General features: G+C 39.9%; 1 protein-coding gene across 13 annotated transcripts in view; it reads right to left on the reverse strand.

Moving 5' to 3' along the window:
- thrb (thyroid hormone receptor beta) overlaps nucleotides 1-27,981 on the reverse strand; it is a 77,774-nt gene that overhangs the window by 44,055 nt on the left and 5,738 nt on the right. For 3 of the 13 annotated variants that reach the window (XM_031853801.1, XM_031853792.1, XM_031853799.1), the window contains exon 1: nucleotides 18,680-18,891. The exons of 7 other annotated variants lie outside the window; for them this stretch is intronic. The gene's annotated coding sequence lies outside the window, so the exon portion shown is untranslated. 3 more of the 13 variants (XM_031853802.1, XM_031853790.1, XM_031853796.1) reach the window with 2 other exon arrangements.

Raw genomic sequence — 27,981 nt, forward strand, 5'->3', positions numbered from 1 at the left:
ATTTTTTTTTTTTTTTGCATTAAATGTCTTTTGCAGAATATAAAGGTTGCACATAAAAGTTTACACTTTTCTGAAAGGAAATGGGGAGAATAGTAAGAAAATGTTTTTGTTGCTCAGGAAATTCAGATAAAAGGATTCTTTTTTTTTTTTTTAGTTAGTTCTTTTTTTGAAATCAGAAATATATTAGTTGCAAATTTAAAACTAAAAGCAGCAAGTTTAGCCCATAACGCTCCGGCATCACTATGCAGTTTTTGCTTATATTTTCATGGCAATGACAAAAAAAATATCATCTTCAAAAACCATTACTATGAGCAAATGCTATAATTTAAAGCAAAGAGAAAATGGTACACGAGAGAAATAGCACTTCTGTCAAAACACCGTATTAACATTATGATCAAAACTAGGAAAGAGGAAAATAATTTTAAATTGTCTTTACTCTCAGCAGGCGTTGGCGTTGGTTAGTTGCCGCATTTGTTTCTTGAGATGAATATGAACGGCCTCAAACCAAAGCTACTTACCAGAGAAAAGGGATTTGATTCATTCCAGCCCAGTAAAAAACAGTTGCTGTGTTAAAGGTACCCTGTGGATGTTTCTTTGTACACAAACACTTTTTTTTTTTTTTAACATTCAACATTTCGCAGGAGAAATAAACATTGTGCGCATCCTTAAGGCCTTATGAACATGTTGAATTAATTTCCTACCACAAAAAAAGAACAAAACGTTGGCAAAAACCCAGTCTTAGAAGCCTGCATTGTCACATTGGCCTCTGGTCTTGTTGTTTTACCTTCGACAGTGTATTGCTCATCTATTCCAGACTCACCCAATCACTTGAATAAAAATTGCTCACTGAGTGCATAATTTAAAAAAAACGTTTTCCTGGTTTGCGTCTGAATGTGTGTTTGCGAATATAAAGACTTCATAGGTAAAACTGTATCATATACAGCGTAATAATTGACTTAATTTGCAGTTGAAGGTGTCCTGTCAACAATTTTACAGACATCAGAGATGTTTCATTACGTCATCTACGGGTAAAAACGCCTAATGGGGACCCAGAGGATTGGCAAATTTGACATGTCTTCACAGTCTGAAGAACGGACCTTTCCCTTAGCCCCTCCCCCGAACAGCAATTCTCCAATCATAGCTTAGCAATGGTATCTCGGCGAGGCAGGCAACTACATTTCTTTGTGGGATTACATGTTAACCTTAGAAAAAAGACACTACCACATCCTCTGTGTAGCGTTTCAACCCCAGATAATGCTACCAAATGTACCGTTAGTCCTCATTCTAAATGCCTTTCATCTTTTGTAATGTTAAAAGTGAATACAGGGTCATGATAGATCATATTAGATTGACACAGCAGTCAGAATTTTACTTATCGTATGTATAACTGCTATTTTTGCAGGGTGCTTGGTTTGATGGTCGCCAGCTAGAAATGAGAAGCTACTTTTGTATACACGTCTTATCCATCGTTTCAAGAAATGTTGACATTAAATCTGCCGCTGCCCTCACTGTAAATTGTACATGTGCAGTGCGAGTCTGGAAAGCTTGACGGGCAACAGCAGTCATTGTGTAGCACATGCTGGTAGAATATGTGACACAAATACATTGACCAGCTCATCAAACACTGCTCTACAGCACAACTAGTGGTTAAAAAAGAAAGTCCCTTTACAGCACACCTATCAAGAGTTAAATAAAAGCAGACACACACTGTGATTTGGCACCGTTGCTGCATAACTGTAGAAACACATTAGAACCGCAGCGGGGGTATTTACCGAGCTATACACAACCCCACTCTCCACAACAAACGTGTGTGTTCATGTGTGCGTGTGTGTGTGTGCGCGCTCTTATATGTGCTGGCAACATTAAAAAGGTGAAGTGCAAAGCTGAGGTCACAGATTGATCAACATCTGGCAACAACATCTGCAGAACTCCTGTTAATTCAACCTCAGGCAAAGTACAGAAACTGACGACGATACACGGTCTGCCCCATATCTGCATCGGTGTTACCCACTTACTTATTCTTATCACTTAAGAGCCTTCAGCCAGTCATTCACTGAGGCCAAACAAGAAACATAGAACATGAAAGGAACCAGATGTGGTATTCAGAACTAAAATGGCCTGTACCCCTCTCTGTATCTCCAGTCCTTTACTAAATTTAGAGTCAGAGAGACAGACAGACACATATCCTATTGGCACTGTAAGCAGGGTTAAGCTGAAACGTGCACCATGCGGGTCCATACATGTTGAAAAAAAAGCTCCAGTCCCGGATGTGATGAAAGGATGAAATAAGGTTACTGCGTAGAATCACATAATCCAGTCGGGCAGCAAGAGGCAGACAGCTAAAGTGCAGCAACTGGATAACTAATGATACATTACGATGTAGCACATCGGGTTGTTGTCGCATACAATAACTGTAAAAGCAGAATAACGAGTGACTGGAAATGGAAAATAATGGAAATAATCTGCATAAGAACAAGTATGAATACATTGGTAAAGCGTTATTTTACATATCAGACAAACATGTCTGATGAAGGTCAACAAAATGTAACTATTCAATACATTTTTTGTAATGTTTTAATATTATGACGGAACAGGTTTTTGTGACTTTGTACTAATTTGAAATTTGAGTTGTGTTCAGTTGGTTCACTGATTAGTAAACTACAAGCTTGAGGGCCCTCTTTAAACGATCTAAGGCATGTTCAACTACACGCGTGCTCGTTAAACGGCTCATATCCTGCGCACAAAGTAAGGCCCAAGGGGCAAAAGGGTTGTCTCTTAATTCATGTGTGTTTTGGGCACAACATAGATGAAACCAGTCAAAGTGTTACTACTTAAGACTGCATCATATTCTATGTGAAATATGAACATTCACTATGAAATATCATTGAATTAAAGGCCATAAACGGTAACTTTCATTAAATATTTCTACAAACGTAAACATCAGCCATGTTAAAGGCCCTAATCAATAACCTTTCCATTGCTTTTGCAGCAGCACAGCTCCCACCTGTGTCCATTTTGCATCCCTCTTAGCAACCATCCAGTCCCTTTTGATGCAAAACAACTTGATTCAGGACTGGCTGGTTATGTGGATGTAAAAAAAAATATTAAAAAAACAAGGCACAGTTTGCAATGCTAAGCATGAGCAAAAATCCCCTTATACAGTATTTATGACCGGTTCACTGAGCAACAACATTAGAAAAGAGAAAGAAAGGGCGAAGACGGTGCCAGAACATCGCCCAAATCAAAACCAGGAACCATAAAAACAAAAACAAAAACAGGAGACATGTAGGAATCAATGAGCTGTAACCTGTTATTAGAATGCTACCTCTCCCCGTCTGCTCATGGCCTAGTTTCAAAGGAATGACAACAAACCTTTTGTATTCCTCGTCTGCGTACAGGCCTACACAACATGTGCATACTTAGTTTGATTTCAACACTGTAGCCTCTAGGATCCACACATTCGGGATAAAGTTTCACAATATGTCTGTCTGCCTTGTTCATCCGTTACTTCGTTCATTCTCTTGGCCTCTCCGTCTCCCCCTTCTTTCAATGTGTGAAACCAATCCAGCTTTCATGCAGCACACATATTTTGGCAGGCGGCCCCCTTTCCCTCCAAAGTACTGTATCCACATCATGCTTTTGTTTTTGACACAACCCTTGGCATTAGCAGACAGACTCAGACAGATGCTTTTGTGCAGTTATTTCACTTAAATGTTAATCTATAGAACTATTACAGGCAACTTCGCCTGAAAGCAGACTAAGGCAGGCAAACAGCTGGACGGACACTGGGGAGACGTGGACCTTGAGCAGCAGCACCTTCCCGTCCTCCACACTGATATGAATTGGGAGTGTTTCTTCCAGCTCACCTTGACATCAGGGTCAGACCATCGAAGTAAAACACATGTTGGATCACAGTTTAGACGATGACCACCCATGTCTCACTGCCCGATCCATGACGCACGCCAAGAACATCGAGTAATCACCTCGACATGTGAATATTGCAGGCTGTCAGCTTTGCTGTCAAAACTATTTTTCCAAGCACATAATATCCATGAGAATGAAATTACGACAATGAAATTACAGAACAGTGGAGAATTGATTTGTGTCAAAAAAAACACAACACAGTAAGCTGCCTTATAAAAAAAAAACCCAAATTCTTGGCAGAGCGCCTGCATGAATTTATTTTGGGCTCTGGAACAAGTTACGACCAGCCAAACAAAAGTAATATTATACTTTAAGACGATCCTAATTTTCTTTTCCCCCTTCCCACATCCCCCTGGAAGTGACTGCAAATGGCTAAACGTGACGTAACCAATGCTTCAAATCTTCAGGCGCGGACAAAACCACACATACTCTAACTGAGTAGTCTCTGTGTACAAAACAGCTACTTTTAGTCACGGCACCCAGTTTGGGGAATCTGGGCCACATCACAAGAAGGAACAACACAAAGTGTGATCAACAGGACGGACAGGGGTCTCTTTCATTTGGTCCGTGTGGACAATCTGTGGTCTGCTACCAAATATCGTTTGGCCTTCCATGTCTTATGTACCCCGAGTGCTGCGTCTCGCTTGTTCAGCTCCCTGCTGACTGTATTTGCGTGTGTGTGTGTCAATATGCAGCCAAACTAGGACAACGAGTCCAGCTGAAGCTTCATACATAGCTGTGAGTCTAGAAGAGGCCCTTTGTGTCGGGATACATTCATGCGCCCTGAAGGAGCATAACATTATAAGTCAGTGCATAAGAAAGGGCCTGGTGTAGTTAGGGGGTAATGGATGCATTTTGGATGTCTAAAGCTAAGTACAGAGCTCTTCGCTGCTGCTCTTTCCGACAAATATTCCTGTCGTCGTTAGCCTCTTGATGATCTCATTCTACATCCATTAGTGCCGGGTCGCATTTCTGCATCCAGTAATTCACCATTTTCCCCTGACTCCCTGCCAGGGGAACCGCTAACACTCACACCATCAACTCGTTGGAGTCCATTCATTTCTGATAAAGTGCAGCTATAGGCGACAGATCTAAGACAGATCTAAGTTAGCCCATTTGCGGACGCTTGGCATTTTTTGTTGGCGGAGGAAAGGGACGGATCTTTTTGTGTAAATCGGCTGACCAGTGTTCCTGCTTTTATGCTAATTAAAATTAGCATTTTTAAAGACTGAATTAAAACACCAGAAACTCATCATTTCAAATAAATGACGAAAAAAAAAAAAAACCTTGAATTACAGTACATTAACTTAAATTTACTTTTATGTAATGAAACATTTTTATTCTCATCCCTCATGTTCGACAATATTCTATACATGAAACCTACGTCATGGTTAAGTTGGGGAAAGCAGGGATTACTGGAAATAAAAAGTTAATTTGAACAAAATGCTCAGCCTCACAAGCAGTTTGTTTGAAGCATACAAAGGCCTTTTATGTTGTATTCATCATTTTAACATGTTTGACTCGCTCTCATCCATTTTATTCTATCTCTTTATTGTTTTCTTTAATCTATTTTATTTGGTTTTATTATTTGTTATTCATTTGTACTTCTGTTTATTCTGAAATTTTTGTTTACATTTGTACAGTATTAATATGAGAATGTCAGTCATCTGTAATGCTCTTTGAATTGCACACACCCGTGTGAAAGATGCTAACCAAATAAAGTCTGATTGATTGACTTGATTGACTCCCACATCAGGTCAAAGCATCAATCAAATGTCATAACATATCAGAGTTACTGACATTCTTGCACATTTGAATGGAAAATAGCGGTTCATTACAGCCATTCAGAACTTGTGTCAAAGATTACAGAAGTAAACATTGTTTGGGGAAAGTTAATTTCTGTAAAGTTCAGAAGTAATCTGGAGGTTTTGTTTATTTTCCACGAATGCCAGCAAGAGGTTGACTCATCACAGTGAAGTAATGTTATGACAAAGCACCACAAATACTCAACAGACCGCTCATGCTGCATGAAACCGCAGCCTACAGTGGAAGCCATCAGAGCCTCCGACGCCACCAATACGCAGTTAGAATAGAGACACTGTGAACCAACGGTAAGATGGTCCGCAGTGATTGTTCAGCCTTTCACAGCAGGGGGTCTAATCAGCGCTCGAAAGCAGGATCGCCCATTATGAAAACACACACACACACACACGTCGAAGCAAACATCCTTGCCACTGTGCCAGCTGTATTTAGAAAACAACAGAGAATAGAGAGGGTCCTCTTGGAGAGGAACGTTGACCAGTGAAATCTTGACCTGAATCCAAAGCTTAAAATCGACATGTGAAATAATGTAAGAGAGGCCTCAATGCTTTCTCACCCTCACACACCCACACACACACACACACACACATAGTGTACACACAGAGTCCGATGTTTCTATTCATCCACCTTCGTATTACTCAACAGGTATTGAAAGACAAAATGACTTACTGCCTGATCACACAGGAACACATTTGTAATTCATTTCGATGTGTTTTTTAAGTGTTTTCTTTTGCACTGCCTTGGCTCCCTGTGCGCCTCACTTTATTTTTTGTGGAGAAATGTTCGGCGCACACATGATGAATACCAAGTATCCAATGCCGAGTGGAAATACCTTACAGTACATCAGTGTGGCTTTTACCCTGCTGCCTAATTAGATATAAACACAGACAGCCTTCTTTCTGTACAGTTTATTGAGTTGGTGGTTATGGCTTTAAACCTTGATGTGATAAGAGCTCAGATAGTTAACCCCATAATCTAATGTCATTTGTTGCACTTGCTAAGTGACTGACAGGACCAGGATGATTCTGGTGCTTGTGAAGGCTTCTAAAACAAAAAAGCTTTTTATGACACTTCGTGTTTACAAGCTTTGTTGCAAATTCTGTGTGATCCAGCCCTGAAAATATCTCTCCAACCACTGCAAAAGCATGACTCTGTCCCAACAAGTCCTCAAACCTCTACCAGAAAATAGGTCATTTGTGAATGCTGTCAACAATGACTCATATTGTTCCAAATATGAACCGTATGAGCCATTTCTGACAAACTGACAGTTGGTGAGGACCGGCATGAAAGGCCTCAATGAGCCACAAAGTCCATGTACCATAACCAGTCTGTATGTCGAGACCAAACACAACATGTGAGGATTATTTTTTATTTCTGTAGCAGAGTCTCCCACAGATGTGTGCAAACCTCAGTCTCATACCTGCAAAGCTCGGTACCAGAACTAAACAAATGATCAGTTGTCTCTAATTCCAGACCCGTTAATATAAGGTCCAACTTGACCTGTAACCAAATTTCAGTTTCAAATAATGTATTTTACTTATATGTTTCAAAACAGTCAACAAACTTTCTGTGCTGCTGCTCACCTTTCAACTTGTTAACAATAAACTTCACAATTTACTGGAGTTCAATTGAAATCTTTTAATGTAATTTGTAATATTTGGGATAACATTTAAAATCTGATTTAGAGGTCGTCACTGGGTGTTGGCTTCGGGGTCCGAGACCCCCGTATGTCGCACAATGTTCATCCAAACACCCAGCAGAAGAAGTCACGCTGCTTTCCCTTTTGCTACGAAGAGAGGTTGTTCCGAGCATTAAGCATCAAACAACCAGTGCTGTCATTATTCTGCTGACAGTCTCTTTAAGACCTACCACTTCTATATAAAGTCCACCAGTGTTGCAGTAACCTTAAAAACCTAAAAACCATTCACTGTGGTGAAGCCTAGTTGTGCTTTAGAACCACAAATCCAAGAATACTTTTGTTATGCGTCAGTTTCATCCACAGACACGACATAACCAAGACACAGTCTGTTCAGACACACTTAACTGAAGTGTATTTAAGGTTGTTGAAAGCTTAGACAGGAGGTTTGACACTGTTAAACTTAAAAACATGTTTATTCTCAGGCCCATAACTATTACAATGTACCAATAAATTGTAGTATAGAAAACTATTATTGAATTACTTTGATACTCAAGAAAACTTTAAATCATGATTATTCTCAGGCCCACAGATCCATTACAGTGTAGCCATAGAAGACACATTACAATGTACCCATAGATACATTACAATGTACCCATAGATACATTACAATGTACCCATAGATACATTACAATGTACCCATAGATGCATTACAATGTACCATAGATACATTACAATGTACCCATAGATACAGGGAGCGTAAGTAACAATGAATTTAAAAATATGTGTGTCTGTGTGTTAACATGTGACTGAGTTATGACTCCAAGAAGGCGCCTCACAGCTGGAAATATTCCTGATCTCACAAACTATGATCATCTGATAATCTGTATTCCTTCTTTTTTTTAATGTAATTTATTATATATATATTTGGTCATTTCAATTATTATACATCCACTTGGCACTCAATAATAATTTCTGCTAAAAATGTGCCTGAAGTTGTTTATATGGGTTATAATGTCTTACAACAAAACTGTTATTACGACAATGACAGATGATGATATTTATCCTTCAAAATTGTAATGTGACAAATAACAAGCCACTCTACTTTCCTCCGAGTATAAAACCAAATTATGTATTTTAGCACAAACTAAAATGAAAAACCCAGTGGGAGGAAGTCATTCTCGCCTTATCCTTTCTTCACAGCTTCTTGTTAACCACAGCCTCAGTGGAGAGGGAATCACAGAGGAGAAGCAGATATAAAAACAAAATGGTTCAATAAGACCATGTGAGAGACTCAGCTATTTCAGTGCATTATAATTTCAGAGAGTGGAGTGAGTCAGCAAAAGAGGAGAGAGCGGATGAGGAAATAGACAGAGGGTTTAAACGAGGGAGGCTAGCAGGGAGCGTGGCAGATGGTTGGTGTAAAGGGGAGAGGGAGAGAGGAGAAAATGAATCAGGCAAACTACAGAGCGGAATCCAACAACATCCAGAGTCCAGAGGGCCCTTTGAAACAGCGGGGTGATGAAACCTCCTGTGTTTGTTGGCAGTGGGACAGTGCAGGGGCCACGCAACTCTCAGCGTCACAGCCAAAGCCTTACATAACAGGCCACAGTGCTGAACGCTCCCATTCCAGCACCCCTTTAAAGGTGAAGGCACGCTAGCAACAAGACAGGAGGACTGCAAGAGGACTGGAGCTCAAAGCCATGCTAGCTGAATGTCTAAATAAAATGTTCATTATGCCCCACAACACCAAAAAAGTGTCTGAAACATTCAGAGCCTTTGAAATGATCAGATATCAAATCACACGTTAGGAGCCTGTGACAAACAAGAACGTAAAAGTGTGCAAACATCCAATTTACATATCTAGAAAAGATCTGCAGTTGTGGAAACATTTGGTGGGAAACATTAAAGATACAATGAAGGATTTTAATGCAAACTATGTGGCTGAATTCAAATCAGGCAACACTATCCAGTCAGAAATCACTTTTACCATCCTGACAGAGGAAGTATTTTTATTGGCAGGATTGCACACTTTTGTCTGATCCCACATGGAACAAAACATGATGATGACTTGACCAGAAGTGTGGGTAAAGCACCATCCATTGTCTGTTTTGTTTTGTTATATATCATTTTCTTGTCTTTTTGCCTTTACTGGACAGTTGGTAGTTGAGATGGACAGAAACAAGGAGAGAGAAAAGGGGTATAAGATACAATCAAATCATAGTTGTTGAGATCATAAGTTATCGGATGGAAAGTGGTCCAAGCCACTCGGCCACTGTGATGGCCCTATCGATATTTTTAAATCAAAAAGTGAAACAGATTGAACCGTGAAATGCTACAGCTCTGTTTTACAACCTGCACATTTACTGTATTTACTGTTCAGCATGTTAGAAAAGAGTCTCTGATATACCTGCCCGATAACGTTAGCAACTTGTTTAGCTAAAACCCAGATGTTGGACTTTCATTCATCAGGTAAACACAACTCCAAATGAATGATGCTCTTCGTTTGCTTTATATGTAAAAAGCAGAGATGTCCTGAGTCCTACAGATCGGTATCAGAGCAGATTTTATTTGTGTGCTCTCTGCAGCCTGTTATCTGACAGAAATTGTTTATGGAGGTAAAAGAAGCTCCACTGTGTAACATCATTGTACAACCGCGGTACAGTAAATCCATCAAATTCATATCGTTAATTTAATCTTATCAACATAATTGTTTTGAACCAGGACTTTCAGATTTTGGATCAAATGACTCGTGCATAATGCAGAGTTCTCAATGCTACAGTTGTTATTACAGTGTGACAAATAGATAATCTGCTTCAGTGGGTGAACAAATTTCTAAGAATACCAGTGTGGAGTTCAAAACGCAGCTAACCAACTACTGGGGTGTGTCTGTTATTGCAGGAAGACATGCATTTCTCTCTCGTCTACTGGGGCTATTGTTGGTGGAGAAATTAACCTCTCGGCCTCTAACCATCTCTGCCATCACAACTGTTACAAATCAGAACCAAAAGCTATAGATATGTCATTGTAAGAGACACTGTAGCAATACTAGAAATATCTTTAACTGACTTAATGTCATCTGTAGTACAGTAGTAGAGCCTGTAACATCACTTACAATGAAATAAGCCGGCACTTTGAACGGGCAAACCTCAGGTACCACCCATCTTCTCACTGCTCACAATGTGCACAGACGTAGAGCCAGTATTACCTGAAACACCTTAATGTTTTAGAACACCTACAACAAAAGGGAACATTATATATATTTTATGTTTGGTGGTAAATTTAATCTAACCCATGGTTGATGCCCATAGACTTTAACAGAACCATCCGAGAAGCCGTCAGTGTTAACAGTTTGGAAACTGAAAGGCACTTTCGAAAAATCCTTGGCAGGTGATTAGATGAACCATCTGTCTAACATTAACAGCAGAGCCGGTAAATCAAACGCTTGCTGAAGCCAGTCGGGAGAAGAGTGCAAACACTTTTCCATCGAGAAAAAGCATACAGTACCATTGGGTGATCTTCTGTCAATGAAGAAATAATCTCCACTTCTGATATAATTGATGCTGTTGCAGCATCTACACAAACCTCTATAGGAGCCGCCATTGTAGTTTTGAACGAACACACACCCCGAAACGAGGCCCGTAGATGCTAGTGGCTCCTCGCAGGACACCGATTTGTCCGAACCACTGGTGGTTGAGACACAAATGCATCACTAGAAGCCTGACAAGATCATAGACTGTATATGAGAAGTGGATGTAGTCATCTTGAAGTCACCGATTGGTTTGTGGACTGCCGTTTTGAAGCCTTGTGTTCTCCACTTTAGCTGTCGCCATCTTGGCTGACGACCGTCGCCATCTTGGCTGACGACCGTCGCCATCTTGGCTGACGACCGTCGCCATCTTGGCTGACGACCGTCGCCATCTTGGCTATTTGCAACCAACTATACTTGGACTGCTGAGGAGTGATGTATAGACACCGTGTCAGCTCTGGTAGCGGGAGCAGCCTGTCAATCACAAGGTAGCAAAGCCCTAACGCATACTCCTCTTTATGGTCTATTTTACTGAAAATGAAACCATACTAAATGAACATCATGCTGGATTGAAGAAGACTTGAAACTAGCGACTGAGGCCAGAAACTCATTTTTACCAAGTTTTTCTGAGGTAATAAATCAAGTGAGAAGAACTTCATTTTGCAACCAGAGGAGTCGCCCCCTGATGGCCATTAGAGAGAATGCAAGTTTAAGACACTTAAGCATTGACTTCACTTTTCAGAACCGGGGATTACCGCCTGGACAAGATGGATTTTCGTGTGATCTCTCGATATCGTGTGAATCCAGCTGCCAGGCGAGGTAACAGAGGAGACATCTTTGAAACTTTGCGATGAATGGCAATCCCCAGTCATGTTTACCACTTTGTTCGACAATGTAAAAAGAAAAAGAGCTTCAACCACAACAAGCCCCATGCTAAGGTTTGAAATAGCCATCAGCCATTATGTAATGCATGCTTCAGACTAATCTTATTAAAAGGATTAGGCTGCTGTTTTATCCATGTTTTTCTTATTGTCAACAAGACCCATTGAAAGACCAAACCCAAATGATGTGTCAGTTTCTTAATGCTTTTTGATTTCCCTACTCTACTGTCTGTGGCTCTCCGCCCATTTGCTTTCACCAAACAACTAAATCTTTAAAATAACTTGAAGCTGGTGGGCACCATTTTATCAAATGTTGCCCAAACACGAGTGCGCTCGTGGCGGACTTCTTTCGGATTAACCCACATTCGGTTCTCAAGTGAGTAGCAGGGCGGTTTACAGCTTGTGCGATTGAGTGAAAATAAATCTTCATGGTAGTGAAGGAGCATGTCATCCAGTGCAACAGTGCAGCTCATTGATGTGTCTTTTGTATCATTTTTGGACAACAATGGAGTTCTATGGCACAGAGGAATGGGATATATCACCCCTCAAATACACATACTTATACATACGTATTTGGGTCTTTTCCTGGGATTTGTCGTCGATAAAATATACAGAATATCATCAGACGTATCCTTTAACTACAATGAATATACAAGGACAACCTTCCCTGGATTTGAAGACATAACATGTGGTAAGTCTCACAGTCGGAGTATTATATCTTCCATTCATAACATGTTAGCTACAGTATTTATCATATTTCCAGCAGCGGTTAAACTTGTTCATCCATATAACTAAGTCTTGCAGTTTACTGCCAGCACGGTTACAGTTTGTCTCCATGCCTTCTAGCATTACATAGTTCTCCTTACTTTACAAGCTGCTGACAGCCATGAAAGCTTCAGTATACTATGTGTGCATGTCAACATAACAACCAGCATGACAGGCAAACCAAAATACCAAACCGATGTTAAGATATGGATCAACAACTTCCCAGAAGATTCGCGGTCTGGATGGGAATCTACAAGGAAAACACAATTGGTGTACTGCATTAGCATAGCCCACCTACCAGTTCTTCCCCCGCCTGTCCATGTGGTATCAATATTCTACTTGGATAATCACGTGCCTTCTTACCCCAATTCACCCCATCACTCTGAGTGCACAACTGAGCCGCACAGCCAGGGGCAGAAAAGTGAAGATGAAGGCTTTTACAGCTCCTCTCCCTCCATTTCCATGAATAATTCAACCGCATCCAAGCCTGAGAGCATTTTTCAACTTTCCCTGAAGCATGAAAACACAGCACAGCTCCACACTGACTGCCAGGGGGTTCATAAGCTCCTCACCAACATAAATCCACTCCCGATTATAACAGGATCACATTAGGCCACACAACTAGAGGGTTTGCTGAAGGCACAGGTAGTGTGTAAACCCGCACAGGGCCCTGTGTTAACCGTTTTGTAGAAATCCTGCACTGAATCAGGAAATATGGATTGAGAGACATAATTTGAAATTGATGCGGCAAACCAAAGGTTTTTGCAAACTTGCTAAAGAGATATTTCCCGTGATACAGATTAAAAAAATGTAATGGGAAGAAAGCTGCATGTATATTTTTGGGGCGGAAGACAACTTCAAATCAAGAAACAGTCATCAGGTGTTTTAGAAAGACCTCGAAAGTGCGACCGCACACCTATTTGTAACCACTTCTAAGAAGTGCTGTCATTATCAACCACTCTCTTTTTCAATCAAATGCAATGCTTCTCAGTAAAGCACGGCATATTTCTGCATTATTTTACATTCAGAATCTGACATTAACATTTGGTATTGTTTGTCTCACCAGCACTCAAATTAAAAATCTCAGTCAGTCACTGTTTTCGTCGTCTCAAGTCTTGGCTATAAAGTCCAGAGTATGAAGTCCATAACCTTACAGCTGCTATGAACTATTAAAGAGAGACAGCTAATGTTAGACTTTGGACCTTGTCAAGTTGGAAGCAGACGCATCTCCATCTGCATCAGTCCCTCCTTTTGTACATAGCACTCCATGTTTTGTTTATCTTTTTATATCCAAACGTGATTATCAGAGATATCATCTGTCGTCTGTCTGCTAGTCTGATCTGACAAACACACCTCCCCCTCCAGCTTGCACAATGCGATTGGCTGCTGTGACATTGATTCAAAGTATAGCGTGTTCAGTCGCAAATCATTGGTGAGCAAGTCAAAGTCACCAGATTTGTGACTGGAGAAATAGAAAATAAAATTCATTAAAAAAAAATATATAAGAAAATGAATGTTTTTTTTCTTTAACAAAGAAGCCAAAGCTCTGCAATATAGCATGTTAAACACAAGTAACTGTATAAAACACTGCCAAAATAGAATACAACCTAAAATCATCACATTTCAATTACAAATCAGGAACTATCCGATCAATGAATAAGCAATCACATCTCCCAGTTGTCCCTACTCTGTGCCACTGACACATTTCGTTTTTTACCAAGATAGTACCGACGTTCGATTCTTAAATTAAGGACCAAACAGTAACACAAGCATTACAAGAATTGGACCAAAACCTGATTTGGGTACATTTCAGCAGATCCCTATATGGGCAGGAATGAAATGGAAAAAAGGAGTGAGACTCACCTGTAGTGGTGTCAGTAGTTGATTATAACAATCCAGTCACATAGAAGAGAGGGAAAGGGTGCAACATTAGTTTATTGCACTGTAGATCACTGCACATTACATTAAGTAAGTCAACACGCATCCGACGCAGAACCCCATTCTCTTGAAAATTTGGAGAATTTGTTTCCGAGGATGGAACAACGGCAGACTGCACAGTCCGACTCAGTTAAAGTGGTCCGAGTATATTTCAAATCAGTGTTGGGTTTAACTTTAAGCCCTTCATCCAACTCTATGTTTGTTAAAGAAATAACCACACACCGAATAGATGACATATCTGTGCTCAGCGAAGGATGCGTGTGTCAGCATAAAGGTGGCCATATTATCTGCTGTCAGCAACACTGGTCAACTTCAGTGCTCTGTCGGATCCACATGGGAAATGACACCAGTAGCTTGTTCCTGTTCTTCAGTCATAGATGATCCAATATTTTACGACCATATTTTACAATCCATGTGGGGCTTTTCCAGACAAAACATAGTTTTAAAGAATCAACACTTTATCTCAGCATCCAAAAACATTTGATAAGGACATAGAAAAGAACAACAATACAAGGTCAAAGGCACCAAGGCAGTCTAGTTGAAGCCAATACACTACTGTGCGTCTGTCAGGGGTAAAATTAGGTGCATCAGGTGCATATTCAAAGCAGGCGAGATAGATGACGCAAATAGATTAAATTACAGTTATCTTCAGGGGGAGGCGGGGGAGGAGGGGGGGTGGGGTGCTGCCAAATGATGTAGCTGCCAAGAGCAACAACAATGTCGGAAGAGTCACTTAAGCTCCGTTTGTCCTGTGATTAACTGCACAGATTGCTAGTGAATTCAATCAACAGAATAATCCTTAGCTCGGGTTCTCCTGCAGTTTTTAATAAAATCCTTAAAGTTGACATTCCATCCACAATTGTGGTAACTGCATCAGTCATGTGCAAGCGATTTGTATTTCCTCTTAAAATAAATCCTTTTTTCTTATTTTCCTGGATCCACAATTAAAGAACAAGTAGTCGATGTGACTAATAAAAACTTTGAAAGCAGTTTGGATGTGTGTAAGTGCTCAGAATAGAGATTAACCATCAGATAAACAGACCATCCATCAAAAAAAGACAGATGGCATGTATCATACTATTTACTAAAGGGATAGTTCAACATATTTTGGAAATTCACTCGTTTTCTTTGAGAGTACAGCGCTGGAATCAGGACATGGTTAGCCTAGATTAGCTTCAGAAGGGGGGAAAACGGCTATCCTGTAATCAGTGAACTTGGTGTTGGTTGGCATATATATAGAACTCCAGCGATAATTGTAGTTCAAAGGAAAAATTTATTGTGAGACCAATGTGTGAGACAGACAAATGAGAGCAGCTCATTGAACAAGGACCGACAATCCATCCTGTGAGCAGCAATAAACTTATATCAGCTGGATTTAAACCAAAAAAACGACCTAGGATTTATTTAGTTTGGGTTTTGTAATTTAAAAATGGAGCCATATATTAGAAGAAGATTCTTAAGATGCTCTTTAATCTCAACTTTCAATCGAGGTTGTAGTTCTTTAAAGTTTGTGTGCCCTTGTAGGAAATGTACCATCTCTGGATTCTTATGTTTTAATCAGTGGACTTGGCTGGTCTTGCAGGGCTTAGAAAGATCAATTATGATTTGTCGGATGATGGTCGCTGTATGGAAAGTTACAGGATTATCAGAGTTGTTACAGTTCATCCTGAGAGGGGCATGAATGTCTCTACCAAATGCCATGACAATCCATCTGATAGTTGGTGACTGATTTCACTAGAAACCACAAATATCAACGTTGAGGAAATGTCAGGCAAGTCAGAAGGATATATCTTCTGGCAACCATGAATGTCTGCATTAGACTCAATGGCTATCCATCCAACAGTCGTTGAATTATTTCAGTCTGGACCAAAGGGGACCAACTGACAGAGGGGTAACATTGGCATCCCTCAAGCAACGGCGGAAGTGTGGCCAAAAAATGATGAGAACCAGTTTAGAGCTAACCCTGAGATACCCACCAACTGTATGAGGCTGCATGATGGTGTTCTCATGGTGTCAAAGGCTTCCCTTGTTGTGAATCTAGCAATATATACACAAGTAGTAGTAGTAGCTTGTACCGTAAAAATACATGAAAAAGCGAGATTGCTCACATTTGTGTTCTCTCATTGAAACAACTACTAAAATGTACAATAGTAGCAATAACATAATGTAAAAAAGTATGACAGTTAAAAGTAACAGTGTTCCTGCTACCAAGGCTAGAAGAGGATTAGCCTTCTAAAAAGAAGATTAGAGATAATGTAGGCTACTTAATGTGCAGCAAATTAAGCTCATCACTGCCTCGTCATCAGGGCATACTCTCCAATGATACAATACTATGTTGTCACATTGTTGTATTAAGGATATTCTATTCATTTGGCTGCCGTTATGTTTTCCAAGGCTATAATCATGGAATACTGTATTTATAAATGCCAAGGACTACACTGAGCTAAAAAGTTCAGCTTTTCTATTATTTGTACTTCTGCTTTGTGATTTAGTATTTAATTTTTTTGAAGTTATTTCCAAATTCTTATTTGGTTTTGCACCACAAGGCTACCACAGCTAATGGCTTGTGATTGAAGAGCTCAGGTCAAGGCGTCTGGAAATTGACCAAATTGCACGTTCTCAGAAAGCAACAGGCGTGTGCAAGAGAAAAAGGACAAATAGCAGACAAAAAATAAAAAGGTCAATTTGGTGTAAGACAACAGCTACAGCTTTTACTTAAAAACCTGTGTGCAGGCACCCTGCTTGTCTTTTATATTTGAAAAACACTAAGTGTGGCTGTCACGCTTGTATTTGTGGGTGTGTGTGTGTGTACATGTTTTTCTGGGAACTGCTGCACAGTTTGCTCTCCTCACTGAACTTTAAATTTGTATGCTGCACAGTAACCTCTGTGATCAACAGCAGTCTTTTTCAATCCGCAGGGGTCCCTCTTAGAGAAATGTCAAAGAACTTTTTTCCTTCCTTTTCAACCAAAATACAACACACATTAGTTACAGGCTGTTTTGCCACAATGCCAATTAAAAACGGTCAACCTCGGAGGCTAAGTAAGTTTAGAGTGCACTGCTAAATTTTTAAATAAGACTGAGGCCGCAGACACAGTCAACACTTTGAATCTTTGTTAAGCAGTTCATTCATCAATCACTGATGTATACCTGTGTCGCAGTGAGCTTCAATGCATTTAATAAATAAAAGAAGACATTCTGAAATGTATACAAATTAACTGTGTGAAATATATCAATTCATTATGAAATGTTCTTCGCTAATAATAATAGTTGTACCGATGTAGACTATGGAGTTCCATATCACACATGGGTGTTGTGGTGAAGGCGTCCTGTGCGCTGGATTTCTTTCACTTATGGAGCAACAACACATGCATTCCTGTATCGTTTCATCTGAAACACAGCCACATACCACATCCATCTGATCCCAATACATTTGAGCATCGACAGTGTGCCTCAGAACACAAAAGCATTAATGGGGCTTTGATACATTCAGCACATATGCTTTGTCACGGCCCTTTTATCAAACCACTTGAATCGGAGAGAGTAGAGCCAATCACATCACATGCATACAAAAACCCCGCTCAAAGCTTTTCTAACACATTCCCAGCAAACCAATAAATATTTTATGAAGTTCCAAATGTTTGAATCTTAAACCGAAACAGATTTTGATTTAAGCTCAGATTTTCATTTTCCACACCAAAGCAGATTTCATTACAGTGATTAGCGGACGTAAATCTACAATACACTTAGGACTGATTGCGGTAAAAAGGTCAAGGTACAGGGAAAAAAAATCTGCTTTAGTCTCAGGCCAACATTAAGAGGAGGGCTGTGGCAGAAGCACTAAAGCCGTTTGTTTACTCATCAGCCATTTCCCCCCAAATCGGGGTGAATCATCTGATTACTTAGATTAATTAGCCAAATGCGTCTTCTTTGAAAATCCCCCTGCAAAGAGAAAACTGGGATTTCTTTCAACAAAGTCCCCATGTCTCCAAACAAACACCTCACACAACAAACACGTGCCGTCTCTTAAATCCATTTTCAAGGTGTCGAGTACAACATTGACTGCAGACTTCCTCTGCAGCCGTGCATAGACAATTTAGTTTCTCCATTAAGCTAATCTCCAAAGCCCATCCTTTAAAATCATCTATTTGACAAGTAAATATTGTCTGCAAAAATAACCACTCACTCAGAACTCAGTGTTTTGCAGGATTCTTCATTCTTTGCTCTTCACGCGACTTTAACTTGAACAGACCACACACACACACACACGCACACGCACACGCACACACACACACACACCAAGAAAGAAAAAAAGAAGTAACACAGGAAGAGAAAGCAGAATGACAGGAATGAGTCAAGTGCACCGCATGGCAAAGAAAGTCAACAGAGAATACTAAGATTGGCCAACCTGTGTTCCTCTGCACAATCTTACATACAGATCCATAGAGTCAACATGATTCCAAAAAACAAACAAAAAAACAAGCCAGTTTGCCTGAAAGAGAGTAGCATCCAGGGCACAGTGTGACAGCTTCCTTTCTGCCGAGCTTTCTGTTTCACTTCCTTCTGTCTAAGTGTCTGGCTCTGTGATATGCCGAGAGAGGATGGGAGGAGGATGAAGAAGTGTGACTGGAAACAATATGGCTGCATGGTGTTGATCTTTTTTTTTTTTTTTTTTACTATTTATCATGGTCGTTCATTACATAGCTGATATAAGACCTTTTTTTTGCCAACATAGATAGATGAATAGCTGGAGAACATTAACATTATTAATGGGAAATTGCAGAGTTGAAGGGACTTTCTTAGTCGTGTCCAAACAAAAATGAGTTAATGTTAATTTTGGATTTTTGTCCCTTCTTTTTCTTATGGGGTGTATATATTTAGCTGTTTTCTGTGGAGACGGTGGTTGCTCGGTCAACACGGATGTACAGACACTGACTATCGGAGTACTTTTGAGACAAAAACATTCAAACAGAAGAAAGAAGAAACATTCCTTTATTAGTCCCACAGTGGAGAAATTATTCTCTGCATTTGACCCATCCCTGTATATACGTATAGGGAGCAGTGGGCTGCCAATTACAGGTGCCCGAGGAGCAGGTAGAGGTACAGTGTCTTGCTCAGGGACACTGCGACACGATGCAGCCGAGGATCGAACCGGTGACCTTTCGGTTGGCGGACAACCCTCTCTACCAAGGTTTCTTCTAAGGTTTATTGACATTTATGGACAGTGAAGATATGGCTTCCACTGATTACAGCAACGTGTGTATGATGTTCCGCATTTATTATTTTATGACTCGAAGAAGACCGCTGCAAGATTTTTAAAGGTGCAAAGCGTCACAAAATACGGTTGTGACACAACAAAATATAATATCTGTAAAAGAATATGTCCGTACAAGGGACGATCCATCGATACATACATATTCTGTACAAAAGTGTAAACTGCATCTGGTATAAAAGCGAAGTCCCAGGTGGTAACCTCTTAAAAGTGAAACCAATCCTGAGAGGTCTTAAACTTTGGGGGGGGTCTTTCCAGGGTCTTACTCCTCTGGTTGCAAAAAGAAGTCTGATTGTAAAGAAGTTTATGAGAAAGTGACCCTACTTCTCACATAAATTATTTCCTCAGTGAACACGAGTTTATGGTCTCTATAACTAGTCTCAAGTCTTGTTAAATACAGCATAATGTTCATTTATTAAACTATGGTCCCAGTTAGAGTTACATAGACAAAGCATGGTATGTTTTAGGCCGTGGCTACCTTGTGATTGACAGGTCGCTACCAGCGCGTTTGTCTGGTCTGGGAGTTATCCATGTTTTTTTCTAACAACTACAACCCATTCAAAGTATGTTTCAGTTCATGAAGGTTGATTGGAAAATGTTTGGTTGCCTAAAATGTCTTGTTCAGCATTTGGTTGCACTTAGCTCCACCTACTTGTGTCACTTCTAGGAATATTTTTTCTGGAACTTTCAAAAATACATGGAAAGACATAACCAAAATAAATAAGTGTAATTGGAATGAAGTTCGAAAATCAACACAATGATGAACATTATCTTTTGTCTTTTCTTCGTCATTGACCGCCTCATCTTTCCAATATGTTCTAGCAGTCAGAATTCCTAATTTTCCCCGAGACAGCACGGACTTAAGTCCCGCTATGGGAACAGTTTGCTACGAATTCTGTGCGAGGGTCAGTGAACTCTCATCTTGAAAACCATTTTCCTTGTCACTGCTTCGTTTTTCTGTCAACGAAATTCTCAAAAGCCCTTTCATAGCAGTTTGTCTCAACTCCGGATCCTCTTTCAACATCTGGAGTACATACAATGGATGTAAATTTAAAAAAATTTGTTGAGCAATTCAGACATAAAGCTTTTAAAATAAGCTGGCGGGACATTTCTCTGCCCAAGCAATTATTTTACGATTAAGCCAATCAGTTTTTGTGCCTGGAGTCTTTTTTTTGAAAGATGAGGTTTAAGTGGATTAACATCGGAATGACATCATGGAACATTGCCAAAACCCCCTCAAACAGACTTGAGTTTACATTCTTACACATTTATTTTTCAATTGAATCACGTTGCTGCTGAAGCATGACTGTTCAAGGGATCTGTAGACAAGTTCTGTTGCAGATTAGAAGGTAAACCACCTCACAATATGATCCTTCTATATTTTGAACAGGGGTGTATCCAGGACTTCTTCCACATCTTGCAGCCAGGCCGCAAAACTGCTTTTAAGTAATAATTCATGCCAGAAGTAACATCTTGATAATTTTTTACAGGTCTGTAGGATTTACAGTATATAGATACTGTCAGAAGCTTGGCTCCTTACAAGGGCCAACTGGTGTTTGATGCAGTAAATGTTTTCAACAAGAGGAAAGTCAGATCATCTGCTTTTTATCACGGTTAGAACACAACTTTGTTCATTTAATCCACCTCTCGGTCAAACACTGATTCAAGCCTCAAAGAAGGAAAAATTTAAAAAATGTTTTAAACGCAATCCATCACACCTCATACCACAATTTAAATCACCTGTGTCTGAATACCAACTCCTAAGAAAAATGTCTGAATGTGCAGCTGCTAAATGCTCCGCTATGTTCACCAGATGCTAAATGCATCCCTCTGCCGTTAGTGTACAGTGGGCTTATCAGAGCTTTCTCTGCTTCTGCTGGAAACGTGGTTGATGGAATCAGGAAGACTTTACTAAATGTCGTGATCTGTAAAACCAAAACAACAAGCTAAAAGATGCCAACATGTTCTGTAGAGCCGAGGGGAACTGCACAGTTGAGGGGTAATTCCCTGTGGGTTTATTGCTTTAAGTGACACCATTCACATTACACACAGTCATTTGATCCATTGATCAAAAAAATAAATATTACTTAGTGCAGCTGCTACTACTACTACTTCCTCTGGCTAGCTCTTAGCTAACATTAGCTTAAGCTATTGCTTGCTGTAGAAGATTAATGCTAACCTCATCTTGATGTTGTGGTGATGTTGTGTAGCCTGATAATTGTTTTGACTCTATGTGCGATTGCCAATATGAGCGCCATCTTTCACATCATACTTTGTCATTTGACCCATTTTAATAGAAACATACTGATGGGAGCAACTTTAAAGTTGTATTCAACCGCTAACAGCAACTGATAATATTGTCCATGTGGTCCTTTAAATGACTCAGAATGTTTGTTGTTCTGATAACACAACACCCGTTATTAGGAATGCCAACCACTACACCTGATAAACACCAACAAGCACCAACAAGCAACCAACATCTTGATAATATCTCGCTGTGCAGCAACCTCATGCTTTGGGAATTCGATGTCTCTAGCAGTGGGAGTCTGGTCCGGACTGAGGATATGAACTGAGCCTAATACAGAGAGATCCTAGAAGAACCGGCAGCAGAACGCACACAGCCTCAGACGGAAAGAGGATGAGTGGCCGAGGCAGCGAGCCAGGGCAAAGTTGGAGTGGCTGCAAGTTTTAGTGTCCTAGAATGACCGAGCCGACGCTTAAACTTGAGTTAGAGATCACAGCTAACCAATAATCCCCTTCAAGTCTGACAAAAAGATTTGGCGGATCCGAAAGGATAAATCTGCTCAAATCTTAGTTTCCAACATATGAGGAGTCAAGAAGACTCTGAAAACATCTACTGTATTTCAGCTAAAAGTTCCAAACCCGCATTCTCATTTTTTGTTTATTGATGGCACAGAATATTGCCTAATCAGTTTCAATTTAAGTGAAAAAAAGAAGGGATGTAAAAAAGCTTCGGGAAGCTCAGTCATTTTTTGGCATTTAACTGCAGCCCTCATCATGGGAGAGAGGCCACAGCTCAAGGACACAGCAGCAGCACTCGCACTGACTGTTCCAATGTTACAGCCTGCCAGCTTCCAGTCAAAAGGAAAAGTCTTTCTAGTTGTCTTGTGGCCCTGAAACATGCTCCCAGAACTTAAGATACTAAATATTGGTAGGTATTCTGATGTTACTGCAGATATCACTTTAATGGCTTTCTGTTTTCTGTTAACATAACACCTTACGGAACCTTTTTTCCCATTCAATGGCTCTCATGAAAGACCTCCAGTCAATACAGCTGGAATGATAATTGCTGCACTGTCACGCTTTCACGAGCGCCCCCAGCTGATCATCCGCTCTGATATGAAGGTCAGGCAAAATTAAAGAGTCTACTGCTTGATTTGAACGAAAAGAAAGATGCATTCACTGAGCTTTTCAAAGCCCCGATGCTCAGAATGACCATATGAATAAGTTTACATTGACATTCTGCTTATTAGAAGGTTTGAGAAGAGTTCGGGCCGTGTGTTTGTTGTCACATGCTGGTTTCAGAAACGTAGATGACCCTTAACGCCGGTTTTTGAGAGAATCTATTATGCTGTAGCTCGAGAACTCCGAATGAATGAGTGTATTGCAAAATCTGGACAGCGTGCACCAGAGACAAGTGGAAGTTGTTTCTGACAGCTGCAGAGTACAGTATGCACAGCCAGCCAAATATTACACCACCCGCCACAGTCGGTCAAGAGTCCTGCCTCCTCGTCACTATCACATTTTCCACACTGAAGTAGCGGAACATGCCACTGAGATACTTTCTTGTTGACACACGCTACTGTTGAAACGCTTGGAATCTGCTTTTACATTGATGCTTTTCTTCAATAGTGGACATTTTAGCATTGATACAAACAGTATAATTCAGACACCGAATCTATTATTATATTTCAAATAGTTTTGGCCCCAAAAGAAGAATTAAACTGCCATTTCGTAGATGTCGCCACATAGTTGCATGACAAGGCGGAATACTGCAGGACCTTGGATTTTAAATAAGTTTCCCAGTCCAAAAACAGTAAGTGACCCTTCACGGTGCATTTGCTCTACATATTTTGGAAAGCCATTTTTCTTTGGACCCTCTGCAGTCGACTCAGTGCTTCGATTGAAAAGGTTTAAACTCAGATTTGTCGGTTCAAAGTATGTTCAGCAGATAACCCATGATTCCTATTTCCTATTTAACAATGACAGTGATTTATTATATTTATATTCAACTATTGCTCAAAGGCATCTTTGTCTCTTTCTGCCCTTTCACTTGTTGGTCTGGTTGTACAGCATTTTGTTCTCCATGGTACAATCAAGCATTTATGGAATGGCGAGTCCAAACTTTTGAACGATAATGTCTACGTAGGTCTAAATGGTACACAAAGTATCTGACACATATATAATTATGGTGACAGGAAACCGAATATTAAAACGAGTTGAGGGTAGCGGTGCTTTCAGTTCTGATGGACAGTTGGGAGTTTGCATCTGCAATGGCTTAGCTTGGTGATGGAATAATCCTTTAGCATAGTCCTCATCCACACCAGTAATCTTTGGTGGCTTTTTCAGGATATCTAGTGATCTATATAGTTATCAAAAGAAGATCACATAGCATAGCCTAAATATGTGTGATTTGGTTGAAAAAATATTTCAGCGATACAGTAGCTAGTTTTGGTGAATGTTACTGTTTTTACCCACTTTCCCAGAGTCATAAAGTACTAAATACCTTAGAAACAACCTTTTGCATGTAGTACTCTGAAGTTGTGTTATTTTGGCTCAAGTGGTGATGAGATTAAATACCAAAATCATAATCACATAGACAGGGCAAGCTTTCTCCAAACTTTGTCTGAGGGGGAGGCCCACAGTCTTAGACCTCTGACCTAAAGCCATCTTTACACATAAAATGATGGCAATTGTCTTTTTTATTACCAAAGGATCTTGAGATAGCCCCACAGAGTCGGTTAGACTAGAGAACTGGCAACATAAGGAAACAACCCCACAAACTGCTGCCATATTCTGATTCAAGCGTCCTGATTGGTTAATTAAAGCATGTGAAATTACTTTTTTCCCCAAATGCAAATAAGTGAGAACAGAAAGATCAAAACTACTAAATCCAAAAATCTCTCATGACAAACAACCAAAAATGTTCTAACTTTTGGTAAATGTATGCAGTTTATAATGACAAAGGGGAAAAAACTGATACGCAATCAAATCAACACTTTTGTGTTGTTAATATTAATCTCTTTAAAAGAATAAGTTTGTGTGCTGCAACAGGTTTTAATTTTGTTACGGGTAAATCTCTGCTTAGGAAAAACTTAAGTTATAAACAGGTCATGTTTGAATGTACAAACAACTGGTGCAACAGGTTGGGCTGGGTGCAAGCATTCCTGGACAGAGTGGCGGCAACACTGAAAGCTACCACACACATTTCAGTACATTCAGTTAAAGAACACATAATCACAGCTACACGGACACAGATTGTCAGTCAAACGTCTAGTTATTGCAAAGGATGTTGCAGAATGGGGAAGAATAAGCATCTAACTGAAGCTAACATGACAAAAATCATAATCATAGAATCCAAAAACAACAGAACTGCCTGAGATAATCAGATCCATAACAAGTCACCAGTTGAATGATTTCACAGGGTTGAGGTTTCCGCTGTTTCAATGATGTGTTAATCATACGTCCTCGGGGCGTAATGCTGAACTCAAAGAGTAAAACACTGGCAAAACATCAGAGGTACGCATTTCAAATAAAAAGTCTAAAAGTATAATTCATACCGACAGATGAATCATGTTTCTGATCAGATACAACAAAGACAGCACGATGTTTAGACTTGCAGAAAGATTAATATCGAGCGACTTGAATCACTTCATATTATTACATCATAACTAATTGGTTTGTAGCACGGCCTCGTGGCTCGGATTACTGATTATAAAAAAAAAAAAATAATTAACGTCACTGAACTTGTTTGTAGCGATGCATCAACTCGATATATTGGCTCCGTCTTGGTGTCGGGACAGAGCCCATTTAATTTGACAAACAAAGCAAGAGGAGTAAACATGTTATACAGACAGGGAGGTCATTGATTGGACAGTTTTGGAGACAGTCATCCTGCATCATCAGGAATCTAATTCCGGTGACTGACGGACGTTTATGCAGTATTTTAATGCTTCAGATGTTTTTTGGTGTCACAAAGAGCTCACAAAGCATGATTAGCATTATTATTTGACTGCAAATCAACCCTATGTTACGTATAACGACTTCCAGGTAGAGACAGGATGAAAAGGAGTCGCCTTAATGATTTGGGGTTCATTGCTGTGTCACACACTTTTTAAATGGAGTTAATGAAATGACCAAGTACCCAGAGTCGGACACAAACACAGCAGTTTTAACAGCTTTTGACCTTTTAATCAGCGAAAATACCAACGCTGACGTGCATTAGCATTACCAAGGTTACCAAATGCTATATACATGGCCTTATACAGACCAACTATAAGGTTGCTTCCTGAACTGATTTCACAATCAGCAGATGGATTTATAAGTAGTTTAGCTTTAGAAATCGTGCATAAATCACATATCTGCTATCTTTAAACGCTGCGGTTAGTTAACGGCACTAATCAGGCAAACAGACCCGAGTTTGTTTTAACTGAACCCTTCAGGTTAGGTGGGAAAATAAATAAATACATTTTCATAAACCTTTTAGAACATAATTCACATTTGCACATAACAAATGTTTGTGAACATCTCTAATTTTTGTTACATAATTAAATGTAAAGCCTGATGTTGCTTATACACAGTGAGGTATACAGATTCAAAGCTGAAAAATATTTCAGTATATCAGTACTTAGTTGCAGAATGTACAAAGTCAAAATGTAAGTGTTTTATAAGTTAAAGTCTTGCATTTTGGTTAACTACGTACTCTTCTGTGGCATGGATTGTGACTTTTTTCCCCAGAATATCCAGTATTTCCACTCAGGATTTATTTGAATGGCCAAATTGAAAATGCACATAAAAACAGGTGGCTGGGAATGCAAATGAATCAACTTCATAGCAATTGCTTCCTGCTGTTCATGGAGCTCGACGGTTTCGCACTGGACTGCATTATATAGAGTGCAGCGGTCTCCCATCAGCTCATTAGCTCACCATACTGCATGTGGTTCTCGAGAGAATTAGCCGAATTGTTAAAGGGAAGCCTTAAGTGATTTTGTATCGTTCTTCCATAAATTTGGGAAACTCACAAGAGACAGGTTTTAAAAAGTCAACAAAATAAATGCAGCGGAGACCACGTCCTGGCCTCTTGTCCAGCTAGGGTCAACCTCCAAAGTGTCTCGATCCTACGGCTCCCATTAATCAACTCAATAGCAACTTACCATTAGACTACGTGTCCACTTCTCTTAAACTCTATTCCACCAGCTTGTAATGTCATCATTTCTTGAAGAAGCTCCTTCAGAGTCACAGAAGACATTATGTAACCATTTTCAAAGGTACTCCTCTAGACTAGGTCTGGGATTCCCCTTTAAGTTGTCAAAATGTTCAAGCGCTGCCTTGCTGTTTACCTGTTGACCTACCCGTCTGCTTGCTTGTTTATCCGAGAGCTGTTTGCCTGATTCAATCCACCAGTCGCCAACTGTAATCCTGCCTCAATGACCGAGTGAACTGCCTTTAAACTCTGTGTCTCGGTGTGAGCTTTTGGATCAGGTTACCTGCACCCTGTAACTGGAAACCTCACCGCCGATGTGATTTCACTTCGCCAACAAAAGTTCAACCTAACCCAACGCGTGCGAAATGTATGAGAAGTTGATGATAGCCGTTCAAAGCTTTTATCCGAGGGCGAAGGCAGGAGTACACATTTCCAACTCTCTACTTATAAAGATCTACTGCTGGGAGGATATAAATGAACTTGCGGCCATTACTGAATTTTGCAAATGTGAGATAAATTAGTGTAAATTAATTTTGTACGGTAAAATTACACATTCAGGCCACAACCAATCCACATGTGGCGGGGCAGCAGCTGTGGTTCATTGATGAAATCTGTGAGATATTTAGTCGAAGCAATGGGAGTGATGTAAGCGGCAAAAAACAACTATAAATTAAAAAGAAATTGCAAATAAGAAATTATGTAAGTACAATTATTAAAATGGGAATACACACACACACACACACACACACACACACACACACACACACACACA

The sequence above is a fragment of the Anarrhichthys ocellatus genome, unplaced genomic scaffold (assembly GCF_004355925.1).
Source record: "Anarrhichthys ocellatus isolate YVR2014 unplaced genomic scaffold, GSC_Weel_1.0 scaffold14, whole genome shotgun sequence".
NCBI lineage: Eukaryota > Metazoa > Chordata > Actinopteri > Perciformes > Anarhichadidae > Anarrhichthys > Anarrhichthys ocellatus.